We start from the raw sequence: 20163 nt of genomic DNA, 5'->3' as shown, positions 1-20163 counted from the left end.
ACATATCTGCCACTGTGCAGGAGAATCCGTATAGGTGTTCGAGTGTTCGAACTGTAATGCGCAAGAAATGGTATGTAAACCCCGTATTTACATATCTGCCACTGTGCAGGAGAATCCGTATAGGTGTTCGAGTGTTCAAACCGTAATGCGCAAGAAATGGTATGTAAACCCCGTATTTACATATCTGCCACTGTGCAGGAGAATCCGTATAGGTGTTCGAGTGTTCGAACCGTAATGCGCAAGAAATGGTACGGAAACCCCGTATTTACATATCTGCCACTGTGTAAGAGAATCCGTATAGGTGTTCGAGTGTTCGAACCGTAATGCGCAAGAAATGGTATGTAAACCCCGTATTTACATATCTGCCACTGTGCCGGAGAATCCGTATAGGTGTTCGAGTGTTCGAACCGTAATGCGCAAGAAATGGTATGTAAACCCCGTATTTACATATCTGCCACTATGCAGGAGAATCCGTATAGGTGTTCGAGTGTTCGAACCGTAATGCGCAAGAAATGGTATGTAAACCCCGTATTTACATATCTGCCACTGTGCAGGAGAATCCGTATAGGTGTTCGAGTGTTCGAACCGTAATACGCAAGAAATGGTATGTAAACCCCGTATTTACATATCTGCCACTGTGCAGGAGAATCCGTATAGGTGTTCGAGTGTTCGAACCGTAATGTGCGAGAAATGGTCCCGAAACCCCGTATTTACATATCTGCAACTGTGCAGGAGAATCTGTATAGGTGTTCGAGTGTTAGAACCGTAATGCGTAAGAAATGGTATGTAAACCCCGTATTTACATATCTGCCACTGTGCAGGAGAATCCGTATAGGTGTTCGAGTGTTAGAACCGTAATGCGCAAGAAATGGTATGTAAACCCCGTATTTACATATCTGCCACAGTGCAGGACAATCCGTATAGGTGTTCGAGTGTTCGAACCGTATTGCGCAAGAAATGGTACGGAAACCCCGTATTTACATATCTGCCACTGCGCAGGACAATCCGTATAGGTGTTCGAGTTTTCGAACCGTAATGCGGAAGAAATGGTACGGAAACCCCGTATTTACATATCTGCCACTGTGCAGGAGAATCCGTATAGGTGTTCGAGTGTTCGAACCGTAATGCGCAAGAAATGGTATGTAAACCCCGTATTTACATATCTGCCACTGTGCAGGAGAATCCGTATAGGTGTTCAAGTGTTCGAACCGTAATGCGGAAGAAATGGTATGTAAACCCCGTATTTACATATCTGCCACTGTGCAGGAGAATCCGTATAGGTGTTCGAGTGTTCGAACCGTAATGCGCAAGAAATGGTACGGAAACCCAGTATTTACATATCTGCCACTGTGCATGAGAATCCGAATAGGTGTTCGAGTGTTAGAACCGTAATGCGCAAGAAATGGTATGTAAACCCCGTATTTACATATCTGCCACTGTGCAGGAGAATCCGTATAGGTGTTCGAGTGTTCGAACTGTAATGCGCAAGAAATGGTATGTAAACCCCGTATTTACATATCTGCCACTGTGCAGGAGAATCCGTATAGGTGTTCGAGTGTTCGAACCGTAATGCGCAAGAAATGGTATGTAAACCCCGTATTTACATATCTGCCACTGTGCAGGAGAATCCGTATAGGTGTTCGAGTGTTCAAACCGTAATGCGCAAGAAATGGTATGTAAACCCCGTATTTACATATCTGCCACTGTGCAGGAGAATCCGTATAGGTGTTCGAGTGTTCGAACCGTAATGCGCAAGAAATGGTACGGAAACCCCGTATTTACATATCTGCCACTGTGTAAGAGAATCCGTATAGGTGTTCGAGTGTTCGAACCGTAATGCGCAAGAAATGGTATGTAAACCCCGTATTTACATATCTGCCACTGTGCAGGACAATCCGTATAGGTGTTCGAGTGTTCGAACCGTAATGCGCAAGAAATGGTATGTAAACCCCGTATTTACATATCTGCCACTGTGCAGGGGAATCCGTATAGGTGTTCGAGTGTTCGAACCGTAATGGGCGAGAAATGGTCCCGAAACCCCGTATCTACATATCTGCCACTGTGCAGGAGAATCTGTATAGGTGTTCGAGTGTTAGAACCGTAATGCGTAAGAAATGGTATGTAAACCCCGTATTTAAATATCTGCCACTGTGCAGGAGAATCCGTATAGGTGTTCGAGTGTTAGAACCGTAATGCGCAAGAAATGGTATGTAAACCCCGTATTTACATATCTGCCACTGTGCAGGACAATCCGTATAGGTGTTCGAGTGTTCGAACCGTATTGCGCAAGAAATGGTACGGAAACCCCGTATTTACATATCTGCCACTGTGCAGGAGAATCCGTATAGGTGTTCGAGTGTTCGAACCGTAATGCGCAAGAAATGGTATGTAAACCCCGTATTTACATATCTGCCACTGTGCAGGAGAATCCGTATAGGTGTTCGAGTGTTCGAACCGTAATACGCAAGAAATGGTATGTAAACCCCGTATTTACATATCTGCCACTGTGCAGGAGAATCCGTATAGGTGTTCGAGTGTTCGAACCGTAATGTGCGAGAAATGGTCCCGAAACCCCGTATTTACATATCTGCCACTGTGCAGGAGAATCTGTATAGGTGTTCGAGTGTTAGAACCGTAATGCGTAAGAAATGGTATGTAAACCCCGTATTTACATATCTGCCACTGTGCAGGAGAATCCGTATAGGTGTTCGATTGTTTGAACCGTAATGCGCAAGAAATGGTATGTAAACCCCGTATTTACATATCTGCCACTGTGCAGGACAATCCGTATAGGTGTTCGAGTGTTCGAACCGTATTGCGCAAGAAATGGTACGGAAACCCCGTATTTACATATCTGCCACTATGCAGGACAATCCGTATAGGTGTTCGAGTGTTCGAACCGTAATGCGGAAGAAATGGTACGGAAACCCCGTATTTACATATCTGCCACTGTGCAGGAGAATCCGTATAGGTGTTCGAGTGTTCGAACCGTAATGCGCAAGAAATGGTATGTAAACCCCGTATTTACATATCTGCCACTGTGCAGGAGAATCCGTATAGGTGTTCGAGTGTTCGAACCGTAATGCGGAAGAAATGGTATGTAAACCCCGTATTTACATATCTGCCACTGTGCAGGAGAATCCGTATAGGTGTTCGAGTGTTCGAACCGTAATGCGCAAGAAATGGTACGGAAACCCCGTATTTACATATCTGCCACTGTGCATGAGAATCCGAATAGGTGTTCGAGTGTTAGAACCGTAATGCGCAAGAAATGGTATGTAAACCCCGTATTTACATATCTGCCACTGTGCAGGAGAATCCGTATAGGTGTTCGAGTGTTCGAACTGTAATGCGCAAGAAATGGTATGTAAACCCCGTATTTATATATTTGCCACTGTGCAGGAGAATCCGTATAGGTGTTCGAGTGTTCGAACCGTAATGCGCAAGAAATGGTATGTAAACCCCGTATTTACATATCTGCCACTGTGCAGGAGAATCCGTATAGGTGTTCGAGTGTTCGAACCGTAATGCGCAAGAAATGGTATGTAAACCCCGTATTTACATATCTGCCACTGTGCAGGAGAATCCGTATAGGTGTTCAAGTGTTCGAACCGTAATGCGGAAGAAATGGTATGTAAACCCCGTATTTACATATCTGCCACTGTGCAGGAGAATCCGTATAGGTGTTCGAGTGTTCGAACCGTAATGCGCAAGAAATGGTACGGAAACCCCGTATTTACATATCTGCCACTGTGCATGAGAATCCGAATAGGTGTTCGAGTGTTAGAACCGTAATGCGCAAGAAATGGTATGTAAACCCCGTATTTACATATCTGCCACTGTGCAGGAGAATCCGTATAGGTGTTCGAGTGTTCGAACCGTAATGCGCAAGAAATGGTACGGAAACCCCGTATTTACATATCTGCCACTGTGTAAGAGAATCCGTATAGGTGTTCGAGTGTTCGAACCGTAATGCGCAAGAAATGGTATGTAAACCCCGTATTTACATATCTGCCACTGTGCAGGAGAATCCGTATAGGTGTTCGAGTGTTCGAACCGTAATGCGCAAGAAATGGTATGTAAACCCCGTATTTACATATCTGCCACTATGCAGGAGAATCCGTATAGGTGTTCGAGTGTTCGAACCGTAATGCGCAAGAAATGGTATGTAAACCCCGTATTTACATATCTGCCACTGTGCAGGAGAATCCGTATAGGTGTTCGAGTGTTCGAACCGTAATACGCAAGAAATGGTATGTAAACCCCGTATTTACATATCTGCCACTGTGCAGGAGAATCCGTATAGGTGTTCGAGTGTTCGAACCATAATGTGCGAGAAATGGTCCCGAAACCCCGTATTTACATATCTGCCACTGTGCAGGAGAATCTGTATAGGTGTTCGAGTGTTAGAACCGTAATGCGTAAGAAATGGTATGTAAACCCCGTATTTACATATCTGCCACTGTGCAGGAGAATCCGTATTGGTGTTCGAGTGTTAGAACCGTAATGCGCAAGAAATGGTATGTAAACCCCGTATTTACATATCTGCCACTGTGCAGGACAATCCGTATAGGTGTTCGAGTGTTCGAACCGTATTGCGCAAGAAATGGTACGGAAACCCCGTATTTACATATCTGCCACTATGCAGGACAATCCGTATAGGTGTTCGAGTGTTCGAACCGTAATGCGGAAGAAATGGTACGGAAACCCCGTATTTACATATCTGCCACTATGCAGGAGAATCCGTATAGGTGTTCGAGTGTTCGAACCGTAATGCGCAAGAAATGGTATGTAAACCCCGTATTTACATATCTGCCACTGTGCAGGAGAATCCGTATAGGTGTTCGAGTGTTCGAACCGTAATGCGGAAGAAATGGTATGTAAACCCCGTATTTACATATCTGCCACTGTGCAGGAGAATCCGTATAGGTGTTCGAGTGTTCGAACCGTAATGCGCAAGAAATGGTACGGAAACCCCGTATTTACATATCTGCCACTGTGCATGAGAATCCGAATAGGTGTTCGAGTGTTAGAACCGTAATGCGCAAGAAATGGTATGTAAACCCCGTATTTACATATCTGCCACTGTGCAGGAGAATCCGTATAGGTGTTCGAGTGTTCGAACTGTAATGCGCAAGAAATGGTATGTAAACCCCGTATTTATATATCTGCCACTGTGCAGGAGAATCCGTATAGGTGTTCGAGTGTTCGAACCGTAATGCGCAAGAAATGGTATGTAAACCCCGTATTTACATATCTGCCACTGTGCAGGAGAATCCGTATAGGTGTTCGAGTGTTCAAACCGTAATGCGCAAGAAATGGTATGTAAACCCCGTATTTACATATCTGCCACTGTGCAGGAGAATCCGTATAGGTGTTCGAGTGTTCGAACCGTAATGCGCAAGAAATGGTATGTAAACCCCGTATTTACATATCTGCCACTATGCAGGAGAATCCGTATAGGTGTTCGAGTGTTCGAACCGTAATGCGCAAGAAATGGTATGTAAACCCCGTATTTACATATCTGCCACTGTGCAGGAGAATCCGTATAGGTGTTCGAGTGTTCGAACCGTAATACGCAAGAAATGGTATGTAAACCCCGTATTTACATATCTGCCACTGTGCAGGAGAATCCGTATAGGTGTTCGAGTGTTCGAACCGTAATGTGCGAGAAATGGTCCCGAAACCCCGTATTTACATATCTGCCACTGTGCAGGAGAATCTGTATAGGTGTTCGAGTGTTAGAACCGTAATGCGTAAGAAATGGTATGTAAACCCCGTATTTACATATCTGCCACTGTGCAGGAGAATCCGTATTGGTGTTCGAGTGTTAGAACCGTAATGCGCAAGAAATGGTATGTAAACCCCGTATTTACATATCTGCCACTGTGCAGGACAATCCGTATAGGTGTTCGAGTGTTCGAACCGTATTGCGCAAGAAATGGTACGGAAACCCCGTATTTACATATCTGCCACTATGCAGCACAATCCGTATAGGTGTTCGAGTGTTCGAACCGTAATGCGGAAGAAATGGTACGGAAACCCCGTATTTACATATCTGCCACTATGCAGGAGAATCCGTATAGGTGTTCGAGTGTTCGAACCGTAATGCGCAAGAAATGGTATGTAAACCCCGTATTTACATATCTGCCACTGTGCAGGAGAATCCGTATAGGTGTTCGAGTGTTCGAACCGTAATGCGGAAGAAATGGTATGTAAACCCCGTATTTACATATCTGCCACTGTGCAGGAGAATCCGTATAGGTGTTCGAGTGTTCGAACCGTAATGCGCAAGAAATGGTACGGAAACCCCGTATTTACATATCTGCCACTGTGCATGAGAATCCGAATAGGTGTTCGAGTGTTAGAACCGTAATGCGCAAGAAATGGTATGTAAACCCCGTATTTACATATCTGCCACTGTGCAGGAGAATCCGTATAGGTGTTCGAGTGTTCGAACTGTAATGCGCAAGAAATGGTATGTAAACCCCGTATTTATATATTTGCCACTGTGCAGGAGAATCCGTATAGGTGTTCGAGTGTTCGAACCGTAATGCGCAAGAAATGGTATGTAAACCCCGTATTTACATATCTGCCACTGTGCAGGAGAATCCGTATAGGTGTTCGAGTGTTCGAACCGTAATGCGCAAGAAATGGTATGTAAACCCCGTATTTACATATCTGCCACTGTGCAGGAGAATCCGTATAGGTGTTCAAGTGTTCGAACCGTAATGCGGAAGAAATGGTATGTAAACCCCGTATTTACATATCTGCCACTGTGCAGGAGAATCCGTATAGGTGTTCGAGTGTTCGAACCGTAATGCGCAAGAAATGGTACGGAAACCCCGTATTTACATATCTGCCACTGTGCATGAGAATCCGAATAGGTGTTCGAGTGTTAGAACCGTAATGCGCAAGAAATGGTATGTAAACCCCGTATTTACATATCTGCCACTGTGCAGGAGAATCCGTATAGGTGTTCGAGTGTTCGAACCGTAATGCGCAAGAAATGGTACGGAAACCCCGTATTTACATATCTGCCACTGTGTAAGAGAATCCGTATAGGTGTTCGAGTGTTCGAACCGTAATGCGCAAGAAATGGTATGTAAACCCCGTATTTACATATCTGCCACTGTGCAGGAGAATCCGTATAGGTGTTCGAGTGTTCGAACCGTAATGCGCAAGAAATGGTATGTAAACCCCGTATTTACATATCTGCCACTATGCAGGAGAATCCGTATAGGTGTTCGAGTGTTCGAACCGTAATGCGCAAGAAATGGTATGTAAACCCCGTATTTACATATCTGCCACTGTGCAGGAGAATCCGTATAGGTGTTCGAGTGTTCGAACCGTAATACGCAAGAAATGGTATGTAAACCCCGTATTTACATATCTGCCACTGTGCAGGAGAATCCGTATAGGTGTTCGAGTGTTCGAACCATAATGTGCGAGAAATGGTCCCGAAACCCCGTATTTACATATCTGCCACTGTGCAGGAGAATCTGTATAGGTGTTCGAGTGTTAGAACCGTAATGCGTAAGAAATGGTATGTAAACCCCGTATTTACATATCTGCCACTGTGCAGGAGAATCCGTATTGGTGTTCGAGTGTTAGAACCGTAATGCGCAAGAAATGGTATGTAAACCCCGTATTTACATATCTGCCACTGTGCAGGACAATCCGTATAGGTGTTCGAGTGTTCGAACCGTATTGCGCAAGAAATGGTACGGAAACCCCGTATTTACATATCTGCCACTATGCAGGACAATCCGTATAGGTGTTCGAGTGTTCGAACCGTAATGCGGAAGAAATGGTACGGAAACCCCGTATTTACATATCTGCCACTATGCAGGAGAATCCGTATAGGTGTTCGAGTGTTCGAACCGTAATGCGCAAGAAATGGTATGTAAACCCCGTATTTACATATCTGCCACTGTGCAGGAGAATCCGTATAGGTGTTCGAGTGTTCGAACCGTAATGCGGAAGAAATGGTATGTAAACCCCGTATTTACATATCTGCCACTGTGCAGGAGAATCCGTATAGGTGTTCGAGTGTTCGAACCGTAATGCGCAAGAAATGGTACGGAAACCCCGTATTTACATATCTGCCACTGTGCATGAGAATCCGAATAGGTGTTCGAGTGTTAGAACCGTAATGCGCAAGAAATGGTATGTAAACCCCGTATTTACATATCTGCCACTGTGCAGGAGAATCCGTATAGGTGTTCGAGTGTTCGAACTGTAATGCGCAAGAAATGGTATGTAAACCCCGTATTTATATATCTGCCACTGTGCAGGAGAATCCGTATAGGTGTTCGAGTGTTCGAACCGTAATGCGCAAGAAATTGTATGTAAACCCCGTATTTACATATCTGCCACTGTGCAGGAGAATCCGTATAGGTGTTCGAGTGTTCAAACCGTAATGCGCAAGAAATGGTATGTAAACCCCGTATTTACATATCTGCCACTGTGCAGGAGAATCCGTATAGGTGTTCGAGTGTTCGAACCGTAATGCGCAAGAAATGGTATGTAAACCCCGTATTTACATATCTGCCACTATGCAGGAGAATCCGTATAGGTGTTCGAGTGTTCGAACCGTAATGCGCAAGAAATGGTATGTAAACCCCGTATTTACATATCTGCCACTGTGCAGGAGAATCCGTATAGGTGTTCGAGTGTTCGAACCGTAATACGCAAGAAATGGTATGTAAACCCCGTATTTACATATCTGCCACTGTGCAGGAGAATCCGTATAGGTGTTCGAGTGTTCGAACCGTAATGTGCGAGAAATGGTCCCGAAACCCCGTATTTACATATCTGCCACTGTGCAGGAGAATCTGTATAGGTGTTCGAGTGTTAGAACCGTAATGCGTAAGAAATGGTATGTAAACCCCGTATTTACATATCTGCCACTGTGCAGGAGAATCCGTATTGGTGTTCGAGTGTTAGAACCGTAATGCGCAAGAAATGGTATGTAAACCCCGTATTTACATATCTGCCACTGTGCAGGACAATCCGTATAGGTGTTCGAGTGTTCGAACCGTATTGCGCAAGAAATGGTACGGAAACCCCGTATTTACATATCTGCCACTATGCAGCACAATCCGTATAGGTGTTCGAGTGTTCGAACCGTAATGCGGAAGAAATGGTACGGAAACCCCGTATTTACATATCTGCCACTATGCAGGAGAATCCGTATAGGTGTTCGAGTGTTCGAACCGTAATGCGCAAGAAATGGTATGTAAACCCCGTATTTACATATCTGCCACTGTGCAGGAGAATCCGTATAGGTGTTCGAGTGTTCGAACCGTAATGCGGAAGAAATGGTATGTAAACCCCGTATTTACATATCTGCCACTGTGCAGGAGAATCCGTATAGGTGTTCGAGTGTTCGAACCGTAATGCGCAAGAAATGGTACGGAAACCCCGTATTTACATATCTGCCACTGTGCATGAGAATCCGAATAGGTGTTCGAGTGTTAGAACCGTAATGCGCAAGAAATGGTTTGTAAACCCCGTATTTACATATCTGCCACTGTGCAGGAGAATCCGTATAGGTGTTCGAGTGTTCGAACTGTAATGCGCAAGAAATGGTATGTAAACCCCGTATTTATATATCTGCCACTGTGCAGGAGAATCCGTATAGGTGTTCGAGTGTTCGAACCGTAATGCGCAAGAAATTGTATGTAAACCCCGTATTTACATATCTGCCACTGTGCAGGAGAATCCGTATAGGTGTTCGAGTGTTCAAACCGTAATGCGCAAGAAATGGTATGTAAACCCCGTATTTACATATCTGCCACTGTGCAGGAGAATCCGTATAGGTGTTCGAGTGTTCGAACCGTAATGCGCAAGAAATGGTACGGAAACCCCGTATTTACATATCTGCCACTGTGTAGGAGAATCCGTATAGGTGTTCGAGTGTTCGAACCGTAATGCGCAAGAAATGGTATGTAAACCCCGTATTTACATATCTGCCACTGTGCAGGAGAATCCGTATAGGTGTTCGAGTGTTCGAACCGTAATGCGCAAGAAATGGTATGTAAACCCCGTATTTACATATCTGCCACTATGCAGGAGAATCCGTATAGGTGTTCGAGTGTTCGAACCGTAATGCGCAAGAAATGGTATGTAAACCCCGTATTTACATATCTGCCACTGTGCAGGAGAATCCGTATAGGTGTTCGAGTGTTCGAACCGTAATACGCAAGAAATGGTATGTAAACCCCGTATTTACATATCTGCCACTGTGCAGGAGAATCCGTATAGGTGTTCGAGTGTTCGAACCGTAATGTGCGAGAAATGGTCCCGAAACCCCGTATTTACATATCTGCCACTGTGCAGGAGAATCTGTATAGGTGTTCGAGTGTTAGAACCGTAATGCGTAAGAAATGGTATGTAAACCCCGTATTTACATATCTGCCACTGTGCAGGAGAATCCGTATAGGTGTTCGAGTGTTCGAACCGTAATGCGCAAGAAATGGTACGGAAACCCCGTATTTACATATCTGCCACTGTGCATGAGAATCCGAATAGGTGTTCGAGTGTTAGAACCGTAATGCGCAAGAAATGGTATGTAAACCCCGTATTTACATATCTGCCACTGTGCAGGAGAATCCGTATAGGTGTTCGAGTGTTCGAACCGTAATGCGCAAGAAATGGTACGGAAACCCCGTATTTACATATCTGCCACTGTGTAAGAGAATCCGTATAGGTGTTCGAGTGTTCGAACCGTAATGCGCAAGAAATGGTATGTAAACCCCGTATTTACATATCTGCCACTGTGCAGGAGAATCCGTATAGGTGTTCGAGTGTTCGAACCGTAATGTGCGAGAAATGGTCCCGAAACCCCGTATTTACATATCTGCCACTGTGCAGGAGAATCTGTATAGGTGTTCGAGTGTTAGAACCGTAATGCGTAAGAAATGGTATGTAAACCCCGTATTTACATATCTGCCACTGTGCAGGAGAATCCGTATTGGTGTTCGAGTGTTAGAACCGTAATGCGCAAGAAATGGTATGTAAACCCCGTATTTACATATCTGCCACTGTGCAGGACAATCCGTATAGGTGTTCGAGTGTTCGAACCGTATTGCGCAAGAAATGGTACGGAAACCCCGTATTTACATATCTGCCACTATGCAGGACAATCCGTATAGGTGTTCGAGTGTTCGAACCGTAATGCGGAAGAAATGGTACGGAAACCCCGTATTTACATATCTGCCACTATGCAGGAGAATCCGTATAGGTGTTCGAGTGTTCGAACCGTAATGCGCAAGAAATGGTATGTAAACCCCGTATTTACATATCTGCCACTGTGCAGGAGAATCCGTATAGGTGTTCGAGTGTTCGAACCGTAATGCGGAAGAAATGGTATGTAAACCCCGTATTTACATATCTGCCACTGTGCAGGAGAATCCGTATAGGTGTTCGAGTGTTCGAACCGTAATGCGCAAGAAATGGTACGGAAACCCCGTATTTACATATCTGCCACTGTGCATGAGAATCCGAATAGGTGTTCGAGTGTTAGAACCGTAATGCGCAAGAAATGGTATGTAAACCCCGTATTTACATATCTGCCACTGTGCAGGAGAATCCGTATAGGTGTTCGAGTGTTCGAACTGTAATGCGCAAGAAATGGTATGTAAACCCCGTATTTATATATCTGCCACTGTGCAGGAGAATCCGTATAGGTGTTCGAGTGTTCGAACCGTAATGCGCAAGAAATGGTATGTAAACCCCGTATTTACATATCTGCCACTGTGCAGGAGAATCCGTATAGGTGTTCGAGTGTTCAAACCGTAATGCGCAAGAAATGGTATGTAAACCCCGTATTTACATATCTGCCACTGTGCAGGAGAATCCGTATAGGTGTTCGAGTGTTCGAACCGTAATGCGCAAGAAATGGTACGGAAACCCCGTATTTACATATCTGCCACTGTGTAGGAGAATCCGTATAGGTGTTCGAGTGTTCGAACCGTAATGCGCAAGAAATGGTATGTAAACCCCGTATTTACATATCTGCCACTGTGCAGGAGAATCCGTATAGGTGTTCGAGTGTTCGAACCGTAATGCGCAAGAAATGGTATGTAAACCCCGTATTTACATATCTGCCACTATGCAGGAGAATCCGTATAGGTGTTCGAGTGTTCGAACCGTAATGCGCAAGAAATGGTATGTAAACCCCGTATTTACATATCTGCCACTGTGTAGGAGAATCCGTATAGGTGTTCGAGTGTTCGAACCGTAATACGCAAGAAATGGTATGTAAACCCCGTATTTACATATCTGCCACTGTGCAGGAGAATCCGTATAGGTGTTCGAGTGTTCGAACCGTAATGTGCGAGAAATGGTCCCGAAACCCCGTATTTACATATCTGCCACTGTGCAGGAGAATCTGTATAGGTGTTCGAGTGTTAGAACCGTAATGCGTAAGAAATGGTATGTAAACCCCGTATTTACATATCTGCCACTGTGCAGGAGAATCCGTATAGGTGTTCGAGTGTTCGAACCGTAATGCGCAAGAAATGGTATGTAAACCCCGTATTTACATATCTGCCACTATGCAGGAGAATCCGTATAGGTGTTCGAGTGTTCGAACCGTAATGCGCAAGAAATGGTATGTAAACCCCGTATTTACATATCTGCCACTGTGCAGGAGAATCCGTATAGGTGTTCGAGTGTTCGAACCGTAATACGCAAGAAATGGTATGTAAACCCCGTATTTACATATCTGCCACTGTGCAGGAGAATCCGTATAGGTGTTCGAGTGTTTGAACCGTAATGTGCGAGAAATGGTCCCGAAACCCCGTATTTACATATCTGCCACTGTGCAGGAGAATCTGTATAGGTGTTCGAGTGTTAGAACCGTAATGCGTAAGAAATGGTATGTAAACCCCGTATTTACATATCTGCCACTGTGCAGGAGAATCCGTATAGGTGTTCGAGTGTTAGAACCGTAATGCGCAAGAAATGGTATGTAAACCCCGTATTTACATATCTGCCACTGTGCAGGAGAATCCGTATAGGTGTTCGAGTGTTCGAACCGTATTGCGCAAGAAATGGTACGGAAACCCCGTATTTACATATCTGCCACTGTGCAGGACAATCCGTATAGGTGTTCGAGTGTTCGAACCGTAATGCGCAAGAAATGGTACGGAAACCCCGTATTTACATATCTGCCACTGTGCAGGAGAATCCGTATAGGTGTTCGAGTGTTCGAACCGTAATGCGCAAGAAATGGTATGTAAACCCCGTATTTACATATCTGCCACTGTGCAGGAGAATCCGTATAGGTGTTCGAGTGTTCGAACCGTAATGCGCAAGAAATGGTATGTAAACCCCGTATTTACATATCTGCCACTGTGGAGGAGAATCCGTATAGGTGTTCGAGTGTTCGAACCGTAATGCGCAAGAAATGGTACGGAAACCCCGTATTTACATATCTGCCACTGTGCAAGAGAATCCGTATAGGTGTTCGAGTGTTAGAACCGTAATGCGCAAGCAATGGTATGTAAACCCCGTATTTACACATCTGCCACTGTGCAGGAGAATCCGTATAGGTGTTCGAGTGTTCGAACCGTATTGCGCAAGAAATGGTACGGAAACCCCGTATTTACATATCTTTTTACTGTGCAGGACAATCCGTATAGGTGTTCGAGTGTTCGAACCGTAATGCGCAAGAAATGGTACGGAAACCCCGTATTTACATATCTACCACTGTGCAGGAGAATCCGTATAGGTGTTCGAGTGTTCGAACCGTAATGTGCAAGAAATGGTATGTAAACCCCGTATTTACATATCTGCCACTGTACAGGAGAATCCGTATAGGTGTTCGAGTGTTCGAAACGTAATACGCAAGAAATCGTATGTAAACCCCGTATTTACATATCTGCCACTGTGCAGGAGAATCCGTATAGGTGTTCGAGTGTTCGAACCGTAATGCGCAAGAAATGGTATGTAAACCCCGTATTTACATATCTGCCACTGTGCAGGAGATCCGTATAGGTGTTCGAGTGTTCGAACCGTAATGCGCAAGAAATGGTATGTAAACCCCGTATTTACATATCTGCCACTGTGCAGGAGAATCCGTATAGGTGTTCGAGTGTTCGAACCGTAATGCGCAAGAAATGGTACGGAAACCCCGTATTTACATATCTGCCACTGTGCAGGAGAATCCTTATAGGTGTTCGAGTGTTCGAACCGTAATGCGCAAGAAATGGTATGTAAACCCCGTATTTACATATCTGCCACTGTGCAGGAGAATCCGTATAGGTGTTCGAGTGTTCGAACCGTAATGCGCAAGAAATGGTATGTAAACCCCGTATTTACATATCTGCCACTGTGCAGGAGAATCCGTATAGGTGTTCGAGTGTTCGAACCGTAATGCGCAAGAAATGGTATGTAAACCCCGTATTTACATATCTGCCACTGTGTAGGAGAATCCGTATAGGTGTTCGAGTGTTCGAACCGTAATGTGCGAGAAATGGTCCCGAAACCCCGTATTTACATATCTGCCACTGTGCAGGAGAATCTGTATAGGTGTTCGAGTGTTAGAACCGTAATGCGTAAGAAATGGTATGTAAACCCCGTATTTACATATCTGCCACTGTGTAGGAGAATCCGTATAGGTGTTCGAGTGTTCGAACCGTAATGCGCAAGAAATGGTATGTAAACCCCGTATTTACATATCTGCCACTGTGCAGGAGAATCCGTATAGGTGTTCGAGTGTTCGAACCGTATTGCGCAAGAAATGGTACGGAAACCCCGTCTTTACATATCTGTCACTGTGCAGGACAATCCGTATAGGTGTTCGAGTGTTCGAACCGTAATGCGGAAGAAATGGTACGGAAACCCCGTATTTACATATCTGCCACTGTGCAGGAGAATCCGTATAGGTGTTCGAGTGTTCGAACCGTAATGCGCAAGAAATGGTATGTAAACCCCGTATTTACATATCTGCCACTGTGCAGGAGAATCCGTATAGGTGTTCGAGTGTTCGAACCGTAATGCGCAAGAAATGGTATGTAAACCCCGTATTTACATATCTGCCACTGTGCAGGAGAATCCGTATAGGTGTTCGAGTGTTCGAACCGTAATGCGCAAGAAATGGTACGGAAACCCCGTATATACATATCTGCCACTGTGCATGAGAATCCGAAAAGGTGTTCGAGTGTTAGAACCGTAATGCGCAAGAAATGGTATGTAAACCCCGTATTTACATATCTGCCACTGTGCAGGAGAATCCGTATAGGTGTTCGAGTGTTCGAACTGTAATGCGCAAGAAATGGTATGTAAACCCCGTATTTACATATCTGCCACTGTGCAGGAGAATCCGTATAGGTGTTCGAGTGTTCGAACCGTAATGCGCAAGAAATGGTATGTAAACCCCGTATTTACATATCTGCCACTGTGCTGGAGAATCCGTATAGGTGTTCGAGTGTTCAAACCGTAATGCGCAAGAAATGGTATGTAAACCCCGTATTTACATATCTGCCACTGTGCAGGAGAATCCGTATAGGTGTTCGAGTGTTCGAACCGTAATGCGCAAGAAATGGTACGGAAACCCCGTATTTACATATCTGCCACTGTGTAGGAGAATCCGTATAGGTGTTCGAGTGTTCGAACCGTAATGCGCAAGAAATGGTATGTAAACCCCGTATTTACATATCTGCCACTGTGCAGGAGAATCCGTATAGGTGTTCGAGTGTTCGAACCGTAATGCGCAAGAAATGGTATGTAAACCCCGTATTTACATATCTGCCACTATGCAGGAGAATCCGTATAGGTGTTCGAGTGTTCGAACCGTAATGCGCAAGAAGTGGTATGTAAACCCCGTATTTACATATCTGCCACTGTGCAGGAGAATCCGAATAGGTGTTCGAGTGTTAGAACCGTAATGCGCAAGAAATGGTATGTAAACCCCGTATTTACATATCTGCCACTGTGCAGGAGAATCCGTATAGGTGTTCGAGTGTTCGAACTGTAATGCGCAAGAAATGGTATGTAAACCCCGTATTTATATATCTGCCACTGTGCAGGAGAATCCGTATAGGTGTTCGAGTGTTCGAACCGTAATGCGCAAGAAATGGTATGTAAACCCCGTATTTACATATCTGCCACTGTGCAGGAGAATCCGTATAGGTGTTCGAGTGTTCAAACCGTAATGCGCAAGAAATGGTATGTAAACCCCGTATTTACATATCTGCCACTGTGCAGGAGAATCCGTATAGGTGTTCGAGTGTTCGAACCGTAATGCGCAAGAAATGGTACGGAAACCCCGTATTTACATATCTGCCACTGTGCATGAGAATCCGAATAGGTGTTCGAGTGTTAGAACCGTAATGCGCAAGAAATGGTATGTAAACCCCGTATTTACATATCTGCCACTGTGCAGGAGAATCCGTATAGGTTTTCGAGTGTTCGAACTGTAATGCGCAAGAAATGGTATGTAAACCCCGTATTTATATATCTGCCACTGTGCAGGAGAATCCGTATAGGTGTTCGAGTGTTCGAACCGTAATGCGCAAGAAATGGTATGTAAACCCCGTATTTACATATCTGCCACTGTGCAGGAGAATCCGTATAGGTGTTCGAGTGTTCAAACCGTAATGCGCAAGAAATGGTATGTAAACCCCGTATTTACATATCTGCCACTGTGCAGGAGAATCCGTATAGGTGTTCGAGTGTTCGAACCGTAATGCGCAAGAAATGGTACGGAAACCCCGTATTTACATATCTGCCACTGTGTAGGAGAATCCGTATAGGTGTTCGAGTGTTCGAACCGTAATGCGCAAGAAATGGTATGTAAACCCCGTATTTACATATCTGCCACTGTGCAGGAGAATCCGTATAGGTGTTCGAGTGTTCGAACCGTAATGCGCAAGAAATGGTATGTAAACCCCGTATTTACATATCTGCCACTATGCAGGAGAATCCGTATAGGTGTTCGACTGTTCGAACCGTAATGCGCAAGAAATGGTATGTAAACCCCGTATTTACATATCTGCCACTGTGCAGGAGAATCCGTATAGGTGTTCGAGTGTTCGAACTGTAATACGCAAGAAATGGTATGTAAACCCCGTATTTACATATCTGCCACTGTGTAGGAGAATCCGTATAGGTGGTCGAGTGTTCGAACCGTAATGTGCGAGAAATGGTCCCGAAACCCCGTATTTACATATCTGCCACTGTGCAGGAGAATCTGTATAGGTGTTCGAGTGTTAGAACCGTAATGCGTAAGAAATGGTATGTAAACCCCGTATTTACATATCTGCCACTGTGCAGGAGAATCCGTATAGGTGTTCGAGTGTTAGAACCGTAATGCGCAAGAAATGGTATGTAAACCCCGTATTTACATATCTGCCACTGTGCAGGAGAATCCGTATAGGTGTTCGAGTGTTCAAACCGTAATGCGCAAGAAATGGTATGTAAACCCCGTATTTACATATCTGCCACTGTGTAGGAGAATCCGTATAGGTGTTCGAGTGTTCGAACCGTAATGCGCAAGAAATGGTACGGAAACCCCGTATTTACATATCTGCCACTGTGTAGGAGAATCCGTATAGGTGTTCGAGTGTTCGAACCGTAATGCGCAAGAAATGGTATGTAAACCCCGTATTTACATATCTGCCACTGTGCAGGAGAATCCGTATAGGTGTTCGAGTGTTCGAACCGTAATGCGCAAGAAATGGTATGTAAACCCCGTATTTACATATCTGCCACTATGCAGGAGAATCCGTATAGGTGTTCGAGTGTTCGAACCGTAATGCGCAAGAAGTGGTATGTAAACCCCGTATTTACATATCTGCCACTGTGCAGGAGAATCCGAATAGGTGTTCGAGTGTTAGAACCGTAATGCGCAAGAAATGGTATGTAAACCCCGTATTTACATATCTGCCACTGTGCAGGAGAATCCGTATAGGTGTTCGAGTGTTCGAACTGTAATGCGCAAGAAATGGTATGTAAACCCCGTATTTATATATCTGCCACTGTGCAGGAGAATCCGTATAGGTGTTCGAGTGTTCGAACCGTAATGCGCAAGAAATGGTATGTAAATCCCGTATTTACATATCTGCCACTGTGCAGGAGAATCCGTATAGGTGTTCGAGTGTTCAAACCGTAATGCGCAAGAAATGGTATGTAAACCCCGTATTTACATATCTGCCACTGTGCAGGAGAATCCGTATAGGTGTTCGAGTGTTCGAACCGTAATGCGCAAGAAATGGTACGGAAACCCCGTATTTACATATCTGCCACTGTGCATGAGAATCCGAATAGGTGTTCGAGTGTTAGAACCGTAATGCGCAAGAAATGGTATGTAAACCCCGTATTTACATATCTGCCACTGTGCAGGAGAATCCGTATAGGTTTTCGAGTGTTCGAACTGTAATGCGCAAGAAATGGTATGTAAACCCCGTATTTATATATCTGCCACTGTGCAGGAGAATCCGTATAGGTGTTCGAGTGTTCGAACCGTAATGCGCAAGAAATGGTATGTAAACCCCGTATTTACATATCTGCCACTGTGCAGGAGAATCCGTATAGGTGTTCGAGTGTTCAAACCGTAATGCGCAAGAAATGGTATGTAAACCCCGTATTTACATATCTGCCACTGTGCAGGAGAATCCGTATAGGTGTTCGAGTGTTCGAACCGTAATGCGCAAGAAATGGTACGGAAACCCCGTATTTACATATCTGCCACTGTGTAGGAGAATCCGTATAGGTGTTCGAGTGTTCGAACCGTAATGCGCAAGAAATGGTATGTAAACCCCGTATTTACATATCTGCCACTGTGCAGGAGAATCCGTATAGGTGTTCGAGTGTTCGAACCGTAATGCGCAAGAAATGGTATGTAAACCCCGTATTTACATATCTGCCACTATGCAGGAGAATCCGTATAGGTGTTCGACTGTTCGAACCGTAATGCGCAAGAAATGGTATGTAAACCCCGTATTTACATATCTGCCACTGTGCAGGAGAATCCGTATAGGTGTTCGAGTGTTCGAACTGTAATACGCAAGAAATGGTATGTAAACCCCGTATTTACATATCTGCCACTGTGCAGGAGAATCCGTATAGGTGGTCGAGTGTTCGAACCGTAATGTGCGAGAAATGGTCCCGAAACCCCGTATTTACATATCTGCCACTGTGCAGGAGAATCTGTATAGGTGTTCGAGTGTTAGAACCGTAATGCGTAAGAAATGGTATGTAAACCCCGTATTTACATATCTGCCACTGTGCAGGAGAATCCGTATAGGTGTTCGAGTGTTAGAACCGTAATGCGCAAGAAATGGTATGTAAACCCCGTATTTACATATCTGCCACTGTGCAGGAGAATCCGTATAGGTGTTCGAGTGTTCAAACCGTAATGCGCAAGAAATGGTATGTAAACCCCGTATTTACATATCTGCCACTGTGCAGGAGAATCCGTATAGGTGTTCGAGTGTTCGAACCGTAATGCGCAAGAAATGGTACGGAAACCCCGTATTTACATATCTGCCACTGTGTAGGAGAATCCGTATAGGTGTTCGAGTGTTCGAACCGTAATGCGCAAGAAATGGTATGTAAACCCCGTATTTACATATCTGCCACTGTGCAGGAGAATCCGTATAGGTGTTCGAGTGTTCGAACCGTAATGCGCAAGAAATGGTATGTAAACCCCGTATTTACATATCTGCCACTATGCAGGAGAATCCGTATAGGTGTTCGAGTGTTCGAACCGTAATGCGCAAGAAGTGGTATGTAAACCCCGTATTTACATATCTGCCACTGTGCAGGAGAATCCGAATAGGTGTTCGAGTGTTAGAACCGTAATGCGCAAGAAATGGTATGTAAACCCCGTATTTACATATCTGCCACTGTGCAGGAGAATCCGTATAGGTGTTCGAGTGTTCGAACTGTAATGCGCAAGAAATGGTATGTAAACCCCGTATTTATATATCTGCCACTGTGCAGGAGAATCCGTATAGGTGTTCGAGTGTTCGAACCGTAATGCGCAAGAAATGGTATGTAAACCCCGTATTTACATATCTGCCACTGTGCAGGAGAATCCGTATAGGTGTTCGAGTGTTCAAACCGTAATGCGCAAGAAATGGTATGTAAACCCCGTATTTACATATCTGCCACTGTGCAGGAGAATCCGTATAGGTGTTCGAGTGTTCG

This window comes from Camellia sinensis, chromosome 12 (assembly GCF_055761805.1).
Source record: "Camellia sinensis isolate YWXY chromosome 12, ASM5576180v1, whole genome shotgun sequence".
Taxonomy (NCBI): Eukaryota; Viridiplantae; Streptophyta; class Magnoliopsida; order Ericales; family Theaceae; genus Camellia; species Camellia sinensis.
The sequence above is the reverse complement of the archived record's forward strand: the minus strand, read 5'-3'. Positions refer to the sequence as shown.